General features: G+C 41.5%; 1 protein-coding gene and 1 pseudogene across 3 annotated transcripts in view; one reads left to right on the forward strand and one right to left on the reverse strand.

Annotated features, from left to right (window-relative positions):
* The window catches only part of C1QTNF1 (C1q and TNF related 1), a 69,637-nt gene that overhangs the window by 1,391 nt on the left and 48,817 nt on the right, over positions 1-19,429 (forward strand). Inside the window, exons 1-2 of one of the 3 annotated variants that reach the window (XM_072645198.1) lie at positions 17-434; positions 1,445-1,612. The exons of 1 other annotated variant lie outside the window; for it this stretch is intronic. The gene's annotated coding sequence lies outside the window, so the exon portion shown is untranslated. Of the gene's footprint in view, positions 1-16; positions 1,613-19,429 lie in introns of those variants that run through there. One more of the 3 variants, XM_072645196.1, reaches the window with a different exon arrangement.
* Positions 16,995-17,530, reverse strand: LOC140527901 (small ribosomal subunit protein uS8-like; annotated as a pseudogene).

The raw sequence follows: 19,429 nt of genomic DNA on the forward strand, positions 1-19,429 counted from the left end.
CTGAGCCGGGGGGGCAGCTCTGAGCGGAGAAGAGTCCGCCCTGGGCTTGGGGAGCCGAAGTCGTGGAGAGGACCTGCTGAGTGACCTGCCAAGCAGCGGTGAGCCTGTGAGGAGAAGGGAATGGACCCAGGCGTTCCGGGAGCGGGAGCTGCTTGGCCACGTGTTTCCTCCGTGTGCTTCTCTGCCCTGCCTGTGCCATCTCTTCATACCGACCCTGCTGGGTGGCGCAGCAGATAGAGCGGTGGGCGCATCTTCCTGTCTCAGACGCGTACTAGCTGTGTTACCTTGGGCAAGTCCCTTAATCCTGTTGGCCTGAGCTGAAGAAGGAAATGTCAACCTTCTCCAGGATCTTTACCAAGAAAATCCCAAATGGGGTCTCCAAGAGTTGGACAGGACCGAACACAACCCTGTAGTCATGGGAAGGCACACGCTGGGTATATAGAGAAATGATTGATTGCTTCTGTTCTCAACAGTTCTGTCTCAGTAAATGCCTGTATTTAATTGTATTTACTTTCAGACTGTTAGAGGGGAGCTCATTGGTAGGAGCTGGAAATCTGTCATTTTAGACGGCTGCCTTGAACCTGAAGGTGGTTACTTTCCCTAGAGGATCCATCTTCAAGTACAAATTGGGGGATGGCCCCAGAATAGGTGCAACATGAAACAGATGAGGAAAAGGACTCCAGGAGTGACTAGACAAAGGCCATGTACTAGACTTCCCACTTCAAATGCAAAACTGTTATCATGCTAGAATAATGAGAGCAGAGTTCCATTCTGCTCTCATCCTACCCTTCCATTGTGTTGCTTCAGTACACATCCATGAACAGTCATTTCATTGTTTGGGGGACTCCTTTCACAGGAGATCGCAATCTAACTTATTGTTTTACAGAGTTGCCTGAAGCTCAAGAAAGGTGAAGTTACTTGACTCTGGTCACACAGTTAGTGTCAGAGGCAAGACTTGACCACAGGTCTTCTTGACTCCAGGTCTTGACTTTATCAGTTTCCCCATACTTCTTTTCCATAAAGTGGTTTAAGACAATTGACTCCACAAAAGATCACAGGATTAGGAACCAGGAGCGCTAGTATATGACCGGTCAGATCACTCTTACACACTTTGTCTCCATATCCCCATAGAAATCACATATTTCAAGTCTCTCCTAGATGTGTCACAACTCGGCCCCCAACTCCACAACTTTTTGAATTGCACCCCATGGAATGGGGGAGCTCTCTGATAGCTGGGTAGCTTTTCTGTAAAGGACCATGGCTAGTGAGAGGAGAGAGGAGAGAGAAATTCCCTCTTCTAAATAGTAACAAATGATTCCCAATTAGGAGATGAATCCTTGCCCACTGACTTCTTCCTGGAATAATTACAGATAAAACTGTTTAAGAAGGACAAGGGGCATGGTCCTTCACTAGGGATTTAGCTCCCTTCTCCCTCCCCTCCCAGCTCATAGGATCAGATGACATTAAAAAGAGAGAAGAAGAGACAGAAAGAGAAGAGAAGGAGAAAGAGAGAGAGAGAAGGAAGTCCAAAATACAGTTTTGGAGGACATTTACCCTTAGAAGGCAGAAGAAATCCAGCAACAGAACCTAAAACAGGCAAGAAAAGAACCAGGTAAGAAGTGTTCCACAGAAGTCAAGGCAGGGTAGAGTATCTGGAAAGAAATGGGGATGATAGTGGTGGTAAATACAAGGTGGATGGATTGAAAAAAGGCCATGAGGGCAGTTGAGTGACTCAGTAGACAGAGCCCTGGCCCTGGATTCAGAAGGACCTTCATTCAAATGCAGCCACAGACTGTGTGACCCTGGGCAAGTCACTTAACCCTGATTACCTGCAAAAAAAAAGAAAGAAGAAAAGAAAAGGAAAAAAGGCCTTAGGACTTGGCAGGCAATAGATTTGTAGAATCATAGATTAAAGCTGAAAGAGACCCTAGAAATCATCATTTATTCTTAATAAAAAGATTTGTTCTGTGAAGTTTGGATTCAGTTAAAGGGCCACACTTGAGGACCTAGAAGGCCACAGGTTCCCCACCCCTGGTTCTAATCTAACCCCCTGATTTTGTTGATGAGAAAACAAACTCATAGAGGTTATGTGGTTTAACCAGTATCATATGCCTGAAACACAGGGATTATATAGATAATTTTCTTCTTCTCTAAAAGAAATGATTTCTCCAGCATCAGAAAATCCTAGGTCTGATCCCAGAAGTGTTGAACTAGGGAACTCCTGAAAGTGGATCTTACCTGGGATTTGAACTTAGGCCTCATGACTGAAAGTCCATTGCTGTTTACCACATTGCTTCTAAATCACTGATAACCTTTGAGAACAGTTTCAGTTTCAGTAGAGTGTCTGTCAGAGTCAGAAGCCAGATTAAAAGTGGTTGGTGAGGCAGAAGGAGGAGGGAATGTATAACATATTTTAGAGGCATTGGGACCAACATTATAAAATCCCTTTCTGAGTAATTTAGTACCAGCTCCCAACTCCACAAACACATTCTTTATTTTCTCCACAGTAAAGTGAGTTTTGTCTTCTGTGAAATTATCCCTGGATAATATCTCAGAAAAGAGTTGTAATGATAATTTTTTTTAAATTTATGTATTTAACTTTTAACATTCATTTTCACAAAATTTTGGGTTCCAAATTTTCTCCCCATTTGTCCCCTCCCCCCACCCCAAAACACCAAGCATTCTAATTGCCCCTATCACCAATCTGGCCCTCTCTTCTATCATCCCTACCTTCCCTTGTCCCCATCTTCTCTTTTATTCTGTAGGGCCAGATAACTTTCTATACCCCATTACCTGTATTTCTTAATTCCTAGTAGCAAGAACAGTACTCGACAGTTGTTCCTAAAACTTTGAGTTCCAACTTCTCTTCCTCCCTCCCACCCCACCCATCCCCTTTGGGAAGGCAAGCAATGCAATATAGACCATATCTATGTAGTTTTGCAAATGACTTCCATAATAGTCGTGTTGTGTAAGACAAACTATATTTCCCTCCATCCTATCCTGCCCCCCATTGCTTCTATTCTCTCTTTTGATGCTGTCCCTCCCCAAGAGTGTTGACTTCAAATTGCTCCCTCCTCCCATTGCCCTCCCTTCCATCCTCCCTCCGACCCTGCTTATCCCCTTCTCCCCCACTTTCCTGTATTGTAAGATAGGTTTTCATACCAAAATGAGTGTGCATTTTATTCCTTCCTTTAGTGGAATGTGATGAGAGTAAGCTTCATGTTTTTCTCTCTCCTCCCCTCTTTTTCCCTCCACTAAAAAGTCTTCTGCTTGCCTCTTTTATGAGAGATAATTTGCCCCATTCCATTTCTCCCTTTTTCCTCCCAATATGTTTCTTTCTCATCACTTAATTTCATTTTTTAAAGATATGATCCCATTCTATTCAGTTCACTCTGTGCTGTGTGTGTGTGTGTGTGTGTGTGTGTGTAATCCCACCAACTACCCAGATACTGAAAAGTTTCAAGAGTAACAAATATTGTCTTTCCATGTAGGAATGTAAACAGTTCAACTTTGGTCAGTCCCTTATGACTTCTCTTTGCTGTTTACCTTTTCATGCTTCTCTTCATTCCTGTGTTTGAAAGTCAAATTTTCTTTTCAGCTCTTTCTTTTCATCAAGAATGTTTGAAAGTCCCCAATTTCATTGAAAGACCATTTTTTCCCCTGAAGTATTATACTCAGTTTTGCTGGGTAGGTGATTCTTGGTTTTAGTCCTAGTTCCTTTGACTTCTGGAATATCATATTCCATGCCCTTTGATCCCTTAATGTAGAAGCTAGCTAGATCTTGTGTTATCCTGATTGTATTTCCACAATACTTGAATTGTTTCTTTCTAGCTGCTTGCAATATTTTCTCCTTGACCAGGGAACTCTGGAATTTGGCCACAATGTTCCTAGGAGTTTCTCTTTTTGGATCTCTTTCAGGCGGTGTTCTGTGGATTCCTTGAAGACTTATTTTGCCCTCTGGTTCTAGAATCTCAGGGCAGTTTTCCTTGATAATTTCATGAAAGATGATGTCTAGGCTCTTTTTTTTGATCATGACTTTCAGGCAGTCCCATAATTTTTAAATTGTCTCTCCTGGATCTATTTTCCAGGTCAGTTGTTTCTCCAATGAGATATTTCACATTATCTTCCATTTTTTCATTCTTTTGGTTTTGTTTTATGATTTCTTGGTTTCTCATAAAGTCATTAGCCTCCATCTGTTCCATTCTAATTTTGAAAGAACTATTTTCTTCAGTGAGCTTTTGAACCTCCTTTTCCATTTGGCTAATTCTGCTTTTGAAAGCATTCTTCTCCTCATTGGCTTTTTGAACCTCTTTTGCCAACTGAGTTAGCCTATTTCTCAAGGTGTTATTTTCTTCAGCATATTTTTGGGTCTCCTTTAGCAAAGTGCTGACCTGCTTTTCATGCTTTTCTTGCATCTCTCTCATTTCTCTTCCCAGTTTTTCCTCCACCTCTCTAAATTGATTTTCAAAATCCTTTCTGAGCTCTTCCATGGCCTGAGCCCACTGAATATTTATTTTGGATGTTTGGGATACAGAATCCTTGACTTCTATGTCTTTCCCTGATGGTAAGTGTTGTTTTTCCTCATCTGAAAGGATGGGAGGAGATATCTGTTCACCAAGAAAGTAACCTTCTATGGTCTTATTTTTTTTCCCTTTTCTAGGCATTTTCCCAGCCAGTTACTTGACTTCTGAGTTTCCTCTCCTCACCCATCTGGCCTCCAGTTCCTCCCAGCTAGCGCTTGGGGTCTGAGATTCAAATGCTGCTTCCCAGCCTTAGGGCTTTGGCGGGGGCAGGGCTGCTATTCAGTGTGAGGTTAAGTTCAGCTACTCGGGTGGGGGCAGGGCCACCACACTGAGCTCAGTTCCCTTAGGGGGTTTATGTGGAGACCTTCAACAATGGATCCAAGCTCCTGCCTGCTTTGGGAGACCCTATCTGCTGCTGCCTCCCAAGGGCCTGAGTCATGGGGACACCCTGCTCCCCTCTCGGCAAGCTGAAAAGACCCTCTCACTGACCTTTGATGCCTGTGGGTGGAGGGACCTGCATGGCTGCTGGAGATTCTGTCCCTGAAGCCTCCTCGGATCTGCTTTTCTCAGTGCCCTGGCCAAGGCAGGGCTGGGCTCTTCTCCAGGTCCGGGGCGCAACGGACCTTTCGTGTCAGTTTTTCAGGTCTCTCTGGAACAGAAATCTCCTCCACTCTGTTGTTCTGTGGCTTCTGCTGCTCCAGAATTTGTTAGGAGTTCTTCTTTACAGGTATTTTATAGGCTGTGGGTTAGGAGCTAGCATATGTGTATCTTTCTCCTCCACCATCTTGGCTCCTCCCCACATTTTTTTTTAATTGCCTTTTTTTTGAATTGCCTTCTTTTTTAAAAAAGTTTTAAAATTTATTTTTAGTTTTCAACATTCACTTCCACAAGATTTTGAGTTCCAAATTTTCTCCCCATCTCTCCTCTCCATCCACCCCAAGACAACATACATTGTGATTACTCCTTCTCTAAATCTACCCTCCCTTCTATCACACCTCTCCCTTCTCTTATCCCCATCCCCTCTATTTTCTTATAGGGCAAGATGGATTTCTATACGAAGTTGCATGTAAAAATAATTTTTAACATTTGTTTTTAAAACTTTAATTTCCAACTTCCTCTCTTCCTCCCTACCCACCCATTCCCACTGAGAAGACAAGCAATTCGATATAGGTTATACATATGTAGTTATGCAAAACACTTCCATAGCAGTCATGCTGTGAAAGGTTAGCTGTATTTCCCTCCATCCTATCCTGCCCCCATTTATTCTATTCTCTCATTAGACCCTATCCTTCCTCAAAAGTGTTTACTTCTAATTACCTCTCCTCCCATTTGCTCTCTCTTTTATCATCTCCCCACCCCCACTTATCCTCTTTCCTCCTACTTTCCTATAGTGTAAGATAAATTTTCATACCAAATTGAGTGTGCATGTTATTCCCTCCTTATGCCAAATCTGATGAGAGTAAGGTTCACTCTTTCCCTCTCACCTCCCCCCTCTTTCCCTCCATTGAAAAAACTTTTCCTTGCCCCTTTTTCTCCCTTTCTTCTCCCAATATACTCCTCTCTTACCCCTTAATTTTATTTTTTAAGATATCATTCCTTCCTGTTCAGGCTGTGCCCTCTGTCTATTTTTATATAATCCCTCCTATTACCCAAATACTGAGAAAAATCTCAAGACTTACAAATAATTATCTTTCTATGTAGGAATACAAACAGTTCAACTTTAGTAAGCCTCTTATGATTTCTCTTTCCTGTTTACCTTTCATGCTTCTCTTGATTCTTGTACTTGAAAGTCAAATTTTCTTTTTAGCTCTGATCTTTTCATCAAGGATGCTTGAAAGTTCCCTATTTCCTTGACTGACTATATTTTCCCCTGAAGTATTATACTGTCTTGCTGGGTAGGTGATTCTTGGTTTTAATCCTAGCTCCTTTGACTTCTGGAATATCATATTCCAAGCCCTCTGATCCCTTAATGTAGAAGCTGCTAGATCCTGTGTTATCCTGATTGTGTTTCCACAATACTTGAATTATTTCTTTCTGGTTGCTTAGAATATTTTCTTCTTGACCCGGGAGCTCTGGAATTTGTCTACAATATTCCCAGGAGTTTTCCTTTTGGGATCTCTTTCAGGAGATGATCAGTGGATTCTTTCAATATTTATTTTGCCCTCTGGTTCTGGAATATCAGGGCAGTTTTCCTTGATAATTTCTTGAAAGATGATGTCTGGGCTCTTTTTTTGATCATGGCGTTCAGGCAGTCCAATAATTTTTAAATTGTCTCTTCTGGATTCATTTTCCAGGTTGTTGTTGTTGTTTGTTTGTTTTTTTGGTGAAATATTTCACATTATCTTTATTTTTTCATTCTTTTGATTTTGTTTTATAATTTCTTGATTTTTCATAAAGAATTTAGCTTCCATTTGCTCCATTGTAATTTTTAAGGAATTATTTTCTTCAGTTAGCTTTTGGACCCCCTTTTCCACTTGGCCCTTTCTGCTTTTTAAGGCATTCTTCTCTTCATTGGCTTTTTGGACCTCTTTTACCATTTGAGCTAGTCTAATTTTAAAGGTTTTATTTTCTTCATCATTTTTTGGAGTGTCCTTTAGCAAGCTGTTGACTTGTTTTCATGATTTTCTTACATCACTCTCATTTCTCTTCCCAATTTTTGTTCTACTTCTCTGACTTGATTTTGAACGCTTCCATGGCCTGAGACCAATTCATATTTTTCTTGGAGGCTTTGGATGCAGGAGCTTTGACTTTATTGTCTTCTTCTGGCTGTATGTTTTGATCTTCCTTCTCACCAAGGACATAAGAAAATACCTTTTTACTGAGAAAGTAAGATTTTGTAATCTGATTTTTCCCATTGACTGCTCATTTTCCCAGCCAATTACTTGACTTTTGAGCTCTTTGCTAAGTGGAGGACTCCAGAAGCAGCCACCACTGTCACAGTGGCTGCCACCATCCTGGGACTAGTACTGGGGCTAGGGTTGGACCATGCTCACCTTTCACCCAGGTGAGAGACCTTTTGCACTGACCTTCAAATATGTCTTTAGGGTTTGTGGGTTGAGAAGTCTGGAAACCACCATAACTGTCAGTGATTCAGTTCCCTAATGCCTGCTTCAGCCCTGTCTGTGTCAGAATGGCCCATGTTGGACTGCACTCCACTCCCAGCCCTGTGCGATAGACCCTTTCTGTTCACCTTCCAGATTGTCTTGGGCTGGAAATTTGCTTCATTCTGTCATTTTATGGCTTCTGCTGCTCTAGAATTTGTTTGGAGTCATTTTTTACAGGTTTTTTGAAGGTTTTGGTGGAGAGCTCAAGTAGTTCCCTGCTTCTGCTCCACCATCTTGGCTCCAACCCCTCCCAAAGGAATTTTCTGATGCTGAAAGAATCATTTTCTTTTTTTGAGAAAGAAGATTATATCCATAATTGCTATGCTCTAGTCATTTTTACTGGTTGTTCCTCATTCATGAAATGCTTGCCCTTCTCGTCTCTATCTCCTGGCTTCCCTGGCTTCTTTCAAATCCCAACTAAAAATCCACTTCTAGAAAATTCCACCTTCTAGAGTAAGCTATTCTTATACCCTCTTGATTCTAGTGCCTTTCCTCTGTTTATTATTTCCAGTTTATCCTGTATATGACTCTCCCCCATGACTCACCATTTCCTTATTTGTACAAAATAGTAAATTATCATACCCTGACTGAGAGAAAAAACCCCAGTAGTTCAGAGTTTAAACAAGTCCTTCTCTCCTGAAGCATTTATTTTGAAGACTTGGGAGTAGTAGCCTTAGCTCCTAGTATCTCAGGGTTTGGCAGCCTTAAGGTGGGTGGACTAACTGACTTCAGCTGGTTTGGCATCAGAAGCCTTAGTATCCTCAAAATCACAGGGCTTCATGACCTTAGAATCAAACTCAGCAACTTTGGGATCAGACTTGGTGAACTTGGCTTCAAATTTAGCAGCCTTGGAATCAGATTTAGTGACCTTGGAGCCAGATTTGGTGGTCTTGAGGTGAGACTTAGTGACCTTGGGGATCAGTGGGCTTGGTGACTTTGGCATTAGTGGACTTGGCAACCTTGGAGTCAGTGGGCTTGGCAGCCTTGGGGTCTGTGGTTTTGGTAACCTTAGAGCTGGGTTTCATAATCCTGGAGCCTACGTATTTGGTGCTGACTCTTAGGTCTGGATGCTTGGTGGCCATTTTGGGGCCTGTGCACCACGTCTTGGGGATCTTGGACCTGAGGAGTTTGGCTGTGAAGGTATTAGTACTCAGAGCCTTAATGATCTTTACTTTATCCTTGACAGCTTTGGCATTGTTGGCCTGCATCTTCTTCAACCCCTTCTTGTTGTATTTCTTGGAAAGGTACATGTTTCTCAGAAACTTGGGCCCAGCTTCTTTCAGAGACTCATATCTCTGTGACCCAGGTTTCTTGGTGCCATTTCTGTGCCATTTTCATGATTGATTGTGGGTGGTATGGTTCTTTAGCCATCTTTACATTACTGCCTGTGCTAATAGGCACTCCATGGACTCCAAGAAGCTGAGAGTGAGAGAGAGAAAAGCTGTATGACTTTTTTTTACATAGTTGTTTGCATGTTGTTCCACCAACTAGACTGTGAGCTTGGTAAGAACAGGCACTGTCTTTTACTTTCTTTGTATCCCCAGGGCTTAGCTCAACGTTTGGCACATAGTAGTTGCTTAATAAATATTTATTGACTGACTGACTGACTTCAACATCCTATTTGGAGACCAAAGTCAGTGAGTTTTTGCATCAAAGGGTCTAATGGGAAGGGGATTTGCTTTTTCAGCTTACCCCAATGTATCTTTACTTTTTGGGAGGGAGGGGAGAGTAGGTAAACTACAGGGTGGTACTTTGAATCTTGCAGGGCTCGTCAGAAGAATTTCACAGGATTTGTCAGTGTTAGTAGAATGCTTCTTGATATAAAACCTTTTCTCTGAGAAGTATGTAATTAAGGAAAACTTCTTCTGGAGAACTGTTGTTTAACTCTGGAACTCAGGAGTCCTCAAACTCAGAAATACCTGTTAAGTAAGTCCAATTCTAGAAATATGCATTTCTAGGGATCATTCATCACTGATTCCTATTCAGAGAAGTAAGCAGAAAGTCAGAAGAACGTGCCAGCAAGTGAAGTCTGGAAACTTCCAGTAAGACTGCATATGAACACAAATCTCCCATAATGATATATATGCTTTGACATGTCACCATTTTCTACTAGAGATGAGAGAAGACTCACAACCACCCACCCCCGCACCCTTGGTGTACTCCATCTGGAAGTACAATGGAAATTAAATGCTTGAGAAGTGCCCAAAAGAGATTGATGGCAACTTTTCTCCTCAGATCCTATAGGCCACAGAAGGGAGGACCCTCTGACAAGAATCTGTCCTCCTGGGCTTCAGGAAATAGATTCACTTACTAAGTCCAACCAGAGGAGCTTACCGTATCCTCCTGTTAAGTGAATAGTCCTCAGTAATATCAAGCTTCATGGGAGGTACTTCAGTTCAACAAGGGTCCACATCCTATAATTTGAGGTGGATCCAGGGACTGATCCAGGATCAGTCAGAGGTTCCCTTGATCATCTTTACTAAAGTATATGTATGGGAACTGGGGGCCCTATTACTGACTTCTGGAGAAACCAAGATGCAAGCTATATCATGAATGTACTTAGTGCGAAAGCTAGAGGATGACCCTTTTCAGGTTAGTGTCCAAGATCGAATCTATTCCCATATTAGCCTAGAGTCCTTGGAGGGGCTCTCAGTCATGGGTAATATAAATTTATTTGTGAAATAAGGTGATACCACAGAGCCTTTATGACAGGGAAATATCTAACAAGTATTATATATGGCATATTTGTTGTTGTTCAGTTGCATCTGACTCTTAGTGACTCCATTTGGGGTTTTCTTGTTATAGATACCAGAGTAGTTTGCCATTTCCTTCTCTAGCTCATTTTACAAATGAGGAACCTGAGGCAAACAGGTTTAAGTGACTTGTAAGTGACTAGTAAGTGTCTGAGACTGGATTTGAACTCAGGTCCTTCTAATTACAGGCACAGTGCTCTATCCACATATACATATCTACTAAAGGTAAAGAATGGGGTGGTAATGCAAACCAGGGGTGAGAATTGTACTATTTAGCATTTTTTATTCCATGGAGTTCCAGGTGGGCCCTAAGTGCACATAACAAAGAAATGAAACCTACAAACAGACCATCAGGCTGAGTCTGATGGTCATCTATCTTCTCAACCATGCCTTCAGTGAATTGTATTTTCATATAAAACAATAATGTAAATTTAATATAAAACAATAGTTATTGCTCCAGAATACCTTATTTATGGAATTTCATTTTATTTATTGAATAAAATAAATATATAAGCAACATGTAAAGACCCTGTCTTAACATTTCCATGTTGTTCGTCCTTTGCTCTTGAAGAGGACCACTGACATCATGGGGTGATTTCTTGACTTGTTTAAGTGAGACAAAACTGTACATAATCATCGTTCTCACTGTCCAGCAGCAAGACAAGAGTAAAGACGACTGGCCATGATGGCCCAGCTAACATTTCCAAGTGGCCCAGTGAGTAGAAGGCTAGTTTTCACATCAAGAAGACTTGAGTTCAAGTCCATCTTCAGATAATTATGAGCTTTGTGATCATGAGTAAGTCGCATAACCATTCTCTGCCTCTGTTACCTTAGCTATAAAATGAGGATAATAATAGCACCCACCCTGCAGGGCTGTTGTGAGGATCGAATGATATAAGATACATAAATCACTTTGCAAACTTTAAAGTACTATTTAAATGATAGCTATTATTATTTCTTAAAGTTGTTTTACTGATACAAAACATTCACCCCAACAAAAAGACTGAAAAAGAACAGAAACTACTTCAATCATCTTACATTTTAATCTGTTTGTCAAATAGAAAAACGTGGGCAAGGAAAACACTGGTTTAAAGTACAACTTCATTTTCAAAACGTTACAGAGAAAAATAACAAAGCTATATCATCTTAAAGAGCAGTGAAAAGCAGCTGAAGAAAAACATGGCATGAAATTCAGCTAAGCCATATGACCTTGAGAGCATTTATAGATAAAACCAGGACAACAAACAAATACAAAACAGAATATAAAACACCATGGAATTTTTATAAATATCTATTTTAATTGGTAGCAGCAGTAGAACTATTCTGTAATCTATTACCCCAGTGGCTAATGGACTATGGATTATGTGAGTATATTATATGGAGTGCCTGAGGTTGAATTGTGGGATGTCAGGACAACGAGAATCACTATCTGGTAGCAAAAAGAACTTTTGTTAAAGGTGGTAAAAATAAAAGAATTAGATGAGGAAATTCATTTTTTTCTGGCAGCAGAGAAAAAACACCTTACAAAAATCCCTTCAAAACAGCTACCTCTTCAGGACTCTTCTGGCATTGCTGGCTCAATCTAAATAACCTAATCAAAAAGTCTAATTAGGGAAATCCAGAAACATATCAATTGTTGTAGCTAAAGGGGTTTCACTAACCAGTTAGATTCAGACTGGCTTGAACTGGCTCACTTGAACGGGAGATGCAGGTAGTCTGCTGGCTAAGTTCAGATAATGGGTACCATTATTAGCTGAAACTAAGAGTACCTTTGTTCACCCTGTCTTTCTGTGTAAAGTCTCCTGCAAATTTCCTGTTCCCTGGAGTCTAATCCTTGAAGGTTCTACTAGATTTTTGGTTTTCAGTTTCCTGGCATAGGGTTGTGGGGTTGGTTGGTTGTTGTTCTTCATTCTCAAGAAGGACCAAAATGACCTCACTATGCTAGAATCAAGTTTCGGTGTGTCTGGTTGTGGCTGATCAGACCAATACGAGCTCAGAATGCTGTACCACAGATTAGGCACAAATAGTCCATGTGAACATTTGGGATGGATTCTTTAAATATGTTCATCCTGCATTTCCTTTGAGCTGTTTCAATTCTGCTTTGCTCAAAGAGCACAGCCCCTTCTCTGACGTGGACATGCCATGCTGAGCAGTCCTGTGTTAGTGATTCCCATGTCACACAACCAATTCCAAAGTTCTTGAGAGGGACCTTGAAAGTGTCCTGATATTGTTTCTTTTGACCACCATGTGAACACTTACCCTGTGTGAGTTCTCCATAAAATAGTGTTTTTGGCAAGTTTATGTTTTGCTTTTAAACAACGTGACCAACCCACTGGAACTGTGCTCTCTGAAGCAGAGTTTGAATGCTTTTCAATTTAGTTCGAGAAAGGACCTCAGTGTCTTGTATCTTATCCTGCCAGGTTATCTTCAGAATTGTCCTGAGACAGTTCAAATGGAAGCAATTCAGTTTCCTGGCATGGTGCTGGTATACTGTCTAGGTTTCAGAGACATACAACAATGAAATCAGCACAACAGCTCTTCAATCTTCAATTAGATCTTCAATTTGTTAGTCAGTCTAATACCTCTTCTTTCTCATACATTACTTCAGAGCCTCCCAAACACTGAGCTAACTCTGGTAATGTGTGTATCAACCTCATTGTCATTATGTACATCCCTGGAAAGTATACTGCCAAGGTAAGTGAACTTATCCATAGCATTCAAAACTTCTCCATTTGCTATAATGGTTCCACAGACCTTTGTTTTCTTGGTCTTAATTGTTAAGTCAAAATCAGCACAAGCAGCAGAGAATTGTCTCATACTTTGTTGCATCTCAGCTTCAGAGACTGCGTTGAATGCACAATCATCTGCAAACAGAAGATCATGTACCATCACTCCCTCCACTTTGATCTTGGCTTGTAGCCTTTTCAAGTTGAAGAATCTACCATCAGTGTTGTAGCTAACTTTGATGCTGTGTTAATCCTCATTGAAAGCACTTGACAACATGGCGGAAAACATCATGCTAAAAAGCAAGGGAGCAAGCACATACCCTTGTTTCACTCCATTGGTGACTGGGAAGGCATGAGAGCATCATCCATTATCCAGAAGCCAGGCAAACATGCCATCTTGAAATTGATGTACAATGCTGATGGAACTTCTCCAGGTACCCAAATTTTAATATAATTTTTCATAAGACCTTCATGACTGACGTGTCAAAGGCCTTAGATCTACAAACTTTGTTCTGCTCCTGGCATTTCTTCTGGAGTTGTTGAACAACAAACACCATATGAACTGTTCCTCAGGCCTTTCTGAAGCCATACTGGCTCTTAGATGGATGACCATCTTCCAAGTAAAGGATCAGCCTATTAAGCCTATTAAGGAGGATTCTGGCAAGAATCTTCCCAGCAATGATTAAGAGAGAGACCCCTCTTTCCCATGATTGCTGCAGAACAATCTATCCCCTTTACCTTTATAGAGATGGACAATGGAGACATCCTTGAACTTCCAAGGGATAACCTCCTCTTGCCATATAACCTAGAAAATTACATTCAGTTTTGTGTGAGCAATGGACCACCTCCCACCTTGTAAATCTCAGCTGGAATAGAATCAGCACCAGGTGTTTTGCCACATAAAAGGAGCCCAATGACCCTCAAAACCTCTTCTTCAGTTGGGACCTGAGCTAGGGAGGGATTGACTTCAACCTGAGGTAAATCGTCAATGGCTTCAGCATTGATTGATGATGGTTGGTTGAGAACACTATGGAAGTGTTCAGCCCATCTCTCTAGGATCATATCCTTATGACTGATCAATGTGGCTCCATCAGCACTGAATAGTTAAGATGCAACATAGGTCTTTGGCCCATAAGTAGCCTTCAGGGAATCATAAAAGCACTTTAGGTTGTTACTATCAATATAAAACTGAATTTCATCTGCCTTCTAACTGGGCCAAGAATCCTGCATCTCTTTATGCTTTGCTTATACTTTACTTTTGATGGAATTAAATGCTGTGTTCTTAGAGATGTATGAAGGTAAACCCTGTGGAATTCTCGTTTTTCATTTAGCAGCTTCTGAATTTCCCCTTTATTTTCATCAAACCAGTCTTGGTGTTTGCGAGTATCTTAGCCCACTACTTTTCTACTCCATTATTGCCAGCTGTGTGTTGGCTCAACTTTCCCTACAAATAAGCAATAAACTGTTCCCTCTCAGAGAAGAGCTCTAATCTGCAGACATTAATTCTTCTGGTAGTCATTTTGCCTTGGGGATGCTGCTTTTGTTGAATGCAAATATTGGAGAGGATAAGTCTATGATCAGTCCAGCATTTTGCCTTCATCACCCTCACATACTGTCTGTTTCTTCTCCTTATAATCACATAGTCTATTAAATGCCAATGTTTGCTGCAAGGATGTATCCACGAAGTTTTATTGCATTTAGGTAAATAGAAGATAGTATTAAGTGATGCATGAGATGCATGTCTTTGGTAGTAAGTGACCATTGCTATTACTGCTTCCAACTTCATTCCTCCCTAGGACTCCTTGTCAAGTCTGGTAGTTTGAGCCTACTCTGGCATTAAAGTCACCCAGAATTATAAGTTTGTCCTCTTTTGGCACATTGTTGATATGGGTCTCCAGGTCTTCACAGAATTTTTCTTTGACCTCATCAGGGTTCTTCATGGTGGAAGCATAGGGACTGATGATGATAGCATGACATTTTCCTGCAAGTGGCAATCACATTGTCATGAACCTGTCATTCACTCCTTTTGGTAGGCATATAGGCTTGTTGACTAGATTAGTTTTGATTGCAAAACTTATACCAACTTTATGGCACTCCCCTTCACTGTGGCCACTTCAGAAAAACATGTATACAGCTCCAATTTCAGTAAACTAACCTTCCTTTACCAGCCTTGTTTCACTCAGGGCTGCTGTTTGGATGTGATACCTGCTGAGTTCTCTTGCAACGAAAACTGTTTGTCTTTCAGGTCTACTGGATTTTGTGTTGTCTATAAATGTACACACACATTCTGTTTACAAATGGTGAATAGAATTGTCTTTGCAGACATTTTTGTACGTGTGTGTGTGTGTGTGTGTGTGTGTGTGTGTGCTTTGACTTTAGAGTGGGATTTCCCCACCTGCCACAGTAATCAGGCAGACAATTTTTAGAGTACCTTCTCTAGCCCCCTTCTCACACCTGGAGGTGAGCAGTGCGATCCTTAAAAAGGATCAGACACTCGGGGGGCTGCTAAATCCCACTGCTACTTCCAATGAGAAATGACCGTATGGTGTGGGCCACCTGTGTTTAGAATTGTGACTACAACTCCCAGTATATCTGTACCTGTTGCTTCATCACTTGCCTGTTGCCATAGGACTGTGAGATAAATAAAATGGTAAAATGGTATGGGTGATATCTTTTGATTCCTGCATAAATTGGATTTAAGTGAGGCAGAGTTGCGTGAAGTTGTCAGCCTCACTCTTTCCTCCAAAGTCATCATAATCCAGTGGCAGGACAGCTTCAAGATGACTGTGATAGCTCAAGATGCAGTGGATGACTTTAGTGTCTTCTGTATCTAACCAAGCTCTAAGTTCTCTACCAGTGCCTGATTCAGCTGCCTTCATGACCGTTGGAACAAATAGTTCTCATCTGCCCATTCCACCAGGGGGAAGTCTCCACATGCTTGGGGTAGACACCTCCCTAACTCCCCAATGGCTTTGAGACCCCTCAATTACCCTCAACTTAGTTTAACCTGTCTGCCAAAATGGTTTACCAGAGTATGGCTGCTGCACATGCTACAGCTTCTTGGAGCCACAGGATGGATAGAACAGGTGGACACCAAAGATGGAAGGCAGCCCTGAAAAGGGCTCAGCAACCATCACATCAGAGATATTAGTCTTCTCTGAATGCACCCTACACCCCAGGCTGTGGGGTAGATGTTTACATACATAAAGACTTTCTGACAAGTTGAAGAATTTTCCATCCATTCTCCAGGTGTTTTAAATCCAATTCAGTCCATACTCTGTCTGCTGATGCAGATGGGTTTCAGGCCAGTCGATAATAACATGTTCTGTGTCAATATATAGGACAAAGAAGAGAGTGTACCTGAATCAAGTCTCACTGAGCTATAAAGTTGACATATTGTTCCTTCTCCCCTCACAATGGGAGATTAATTCTTTTTTAAAAATTAATTTGTTTTCAGTTTTCTACAATCATTTCCATATATCTTAGATGTTTTCTCCTTTCTTCCTCCTCCTTCCCCACTCCCTCCCCGAGACAGCATGCAATCTTACATAGGCTCTACACATACATTCTTATGAAATACATTTTCACCTTAGTCATGTTGCATAGAAGAATTAAAATGAATTGGAAAAACCATTAAACAAAACAAAACATAACACAAGAGAAAATGGTCTGCTTCATTCTGCTATCCAATTCCACGTTTCTTTATCTGGATGTGGAAGGCATTTTGCTTCAAAAGTCCACTGGAAATTTTTTAAGTCCTTACATTGCTGTGAAGGGCTGTCTACCAGAAAAATTCCTCACACACTGGTTGTTGCTGTTTACAAAGTTCTTCTGGTTCTTCTTCTTTCACTCAGCATCAGTTCATATAAGTGCTTCCATGCTTCTCTGAGGTCTTTCTGTTCATCATTTCTTTTCTTTTCTTTTCTTTTTTTGTCCATTGGAGCATTGTATTTGTATGTATATTTTACACCCTTAGGAAAAGAGTCCCAGGATTTTTCCTCCCATGTGTTTTCATCTTGCTTCCTCATGGTCCATGATGCCAGCTGAGGTTGTAAGCACAATAAACCCAAACTGACGGGATGGTAGCAGATTATTCTGCCACTTTTCCAGAACTGAACATCAAATCTGGGACTGCTTACACCACACTTGTTTAATCTGCCCATAAGGTTCACAACAATTTTTCTTGCTCTGTGATCATCAATGATCTCAAATTCGCCAATGTAACCATGCTTCATCATCACAGTTAAGAACCAGACAATTACTTTGGAGCATGGCCTAATGAGAACTTGGCGCTTTTCTGCATTGTTGATGCTTTTGAGCACATCTGCCAGGAGGTTCATGCGCACCATGGTGGCAGTGCTGCAAGATGGTGGAATGAGGATGGGATGGGTGAACGTGGAGAGATTCATCATTTCTTATAGCACAATAGTATTCCATTATATTCATATACCACAACTTGTTCAGCCATTCCCCAATTGATGGGCATCCCCTTGATTTCCAGTAGAAGATTAATTCTGATGCAATTTTAGGGTAGGATGTAGCCTCCATCATTCATAGGAAAAGGTATATACTGTGTTGGGAAAAGGTACATCTATGTTGTGGTTGTCTGCATTTTATCAACCCCACCTCTCTGCTGCCTATTGCTACCAACAATAATATTCCTTGAGGATGACACAGAAAATGAAGAGTGCCCTCACTGGCAAATTGCCTTGCCCATATTTACAATGTTGTATGCCTTGCTATTCAGGTGCTTCTCCCTTCTTAAGACATAGTCATTATCTGTCCAGTCTTCCAGAAGCATCCCAAGATATAATGTATAAGTATCATTAGGATAACCTGTTAAGAGGGAAGTGAATGGGGAGGTCTTTTTTTTTTTCCAGATAAATACTGTAGCAGTGATCTCCCCCTGCTCCATCAAATCTTTAGTCTGTGGGAGTTTCTTAAGCATGTATGTGCAAACCCAATGTGCTAGGTAAGATAAAAAAAAGTGGATCTCTGGTGGTACACCACTGCTCTGAGGGAGAATGGTATAGGACCATTTGGTCTCCCTTGCCTCTCCCAAGAAGGGGAAATAATGGAGTGGAAATAGAGGGTATCAGTCTACTCTCTTATGGTCCCCATTTACCATTCCCATTCAGACCAAAGTGCCCCATCCTTCTTTCCATCCTCTTTCCCTCTCTCCCTTCCTTCCTTTTTCCTTCCTGACTTCTTCCTTCCTTCCTTCCTTCCTTCCTTCCTTCCTTCCTTCCTTCCTTCCTTCCTTCCTTCCTTCCTTCCTTCCTTCTTATGTTGCAGAGTCCTAGAAAAAAAAAGATTCTTGCAATTGTTCAACCACTGTCAGTAACTATTAAAAGATTGTGGAGAATTTTAAATGTGCTGGGTTTTCATGCTGCTGCTCTTTTTCACTTGACCTCCTACCTATCTGACTGCTCTTTCTTAGGCTTTGCTGGATCATCATTGGCATCATGCCCCCTGTGTCTTGGACCTCTCTTATGCCATGGCATCTGTGGGTTGAGGGTGTGGTATAAGGAAGAGAAATGAGGTAGATGGTACTTGTTGGTTTTTCTCTGGCTCCAGTGTTGCCATATAAAATGTCTTTATGTTGTGGGTCTCTTTAGTCAAGTGTTTATAGCCACTAAGAAATGGACTGCCTAGGAGTGGTCAGCTTCCCGTTCCTGGGAAACTTCAAAAGGAGGCTGGATGAATTCATTGTTTAGGTATGAGTTGAACTAGATGATTTTTGGAGTCCTTTTCTAGATTTTTTAGCTTCTATAATTCTCATGGACCTCTGTTGGGACTGGAAGCTCAATTCCGTGTGGACGGTCTCGGGCGGGTAAAAGTGGGACTTCTAAATCTTAGAGTCTTACGAGGCCCTCCATGAACAGCGGGGGTTCGAGAAGGTCAGACTGAGCTAGCTCGGCTAGCTCGGGTATTTCCGCCTCTCCCCCAGAGATACCTGATGGGTGGAGTCTCCCTGCCCTCGAGGTCGTCCCGGATTGGAGCACACCTAGTTACCTATTGAGGAAGCCAGAAAGCTCTCTCTTAGCACGTGTGGAGCCAAAGAGAAAAGTAGGGCTCCGCTTCTTTTCTTTCCTCTCTCCCCTCCCCCTCTCTCCCCGCTTGTACTTCTACTTCCAATCCCTTAAGCTTAGCCTCCTCAGGAAATCTCCCCCTCTTCCTCCTAAGGAAGACTCCCCTGCATTTGTAACCCAGACCCTGTAATAAAGCTCAACCCCTGTTCGACTCTGGAACGTCCTTTCTCTCATACGTTTATCCGGTTTGGCCAACCGAAGACCTGGGACAGGTAAGAAAGACTCGGGTAG

Source organism: Notamacropus eugenii, chromosome 2 (genome assembly GCF_028372415.1).
Source record: "Notamacropus eugenii isolate mMacEug1 chromosome 2, mMacEug1.pri_v2, whole genome shotgun sequence".
In the NCBI taxonomy this organism is placed as follows: Eukaryota; Metazoa; Chordata; class Mammalia; order Diprotodontia; family Macropodidae; genus Notamacropus; species Notamacropus eugenii.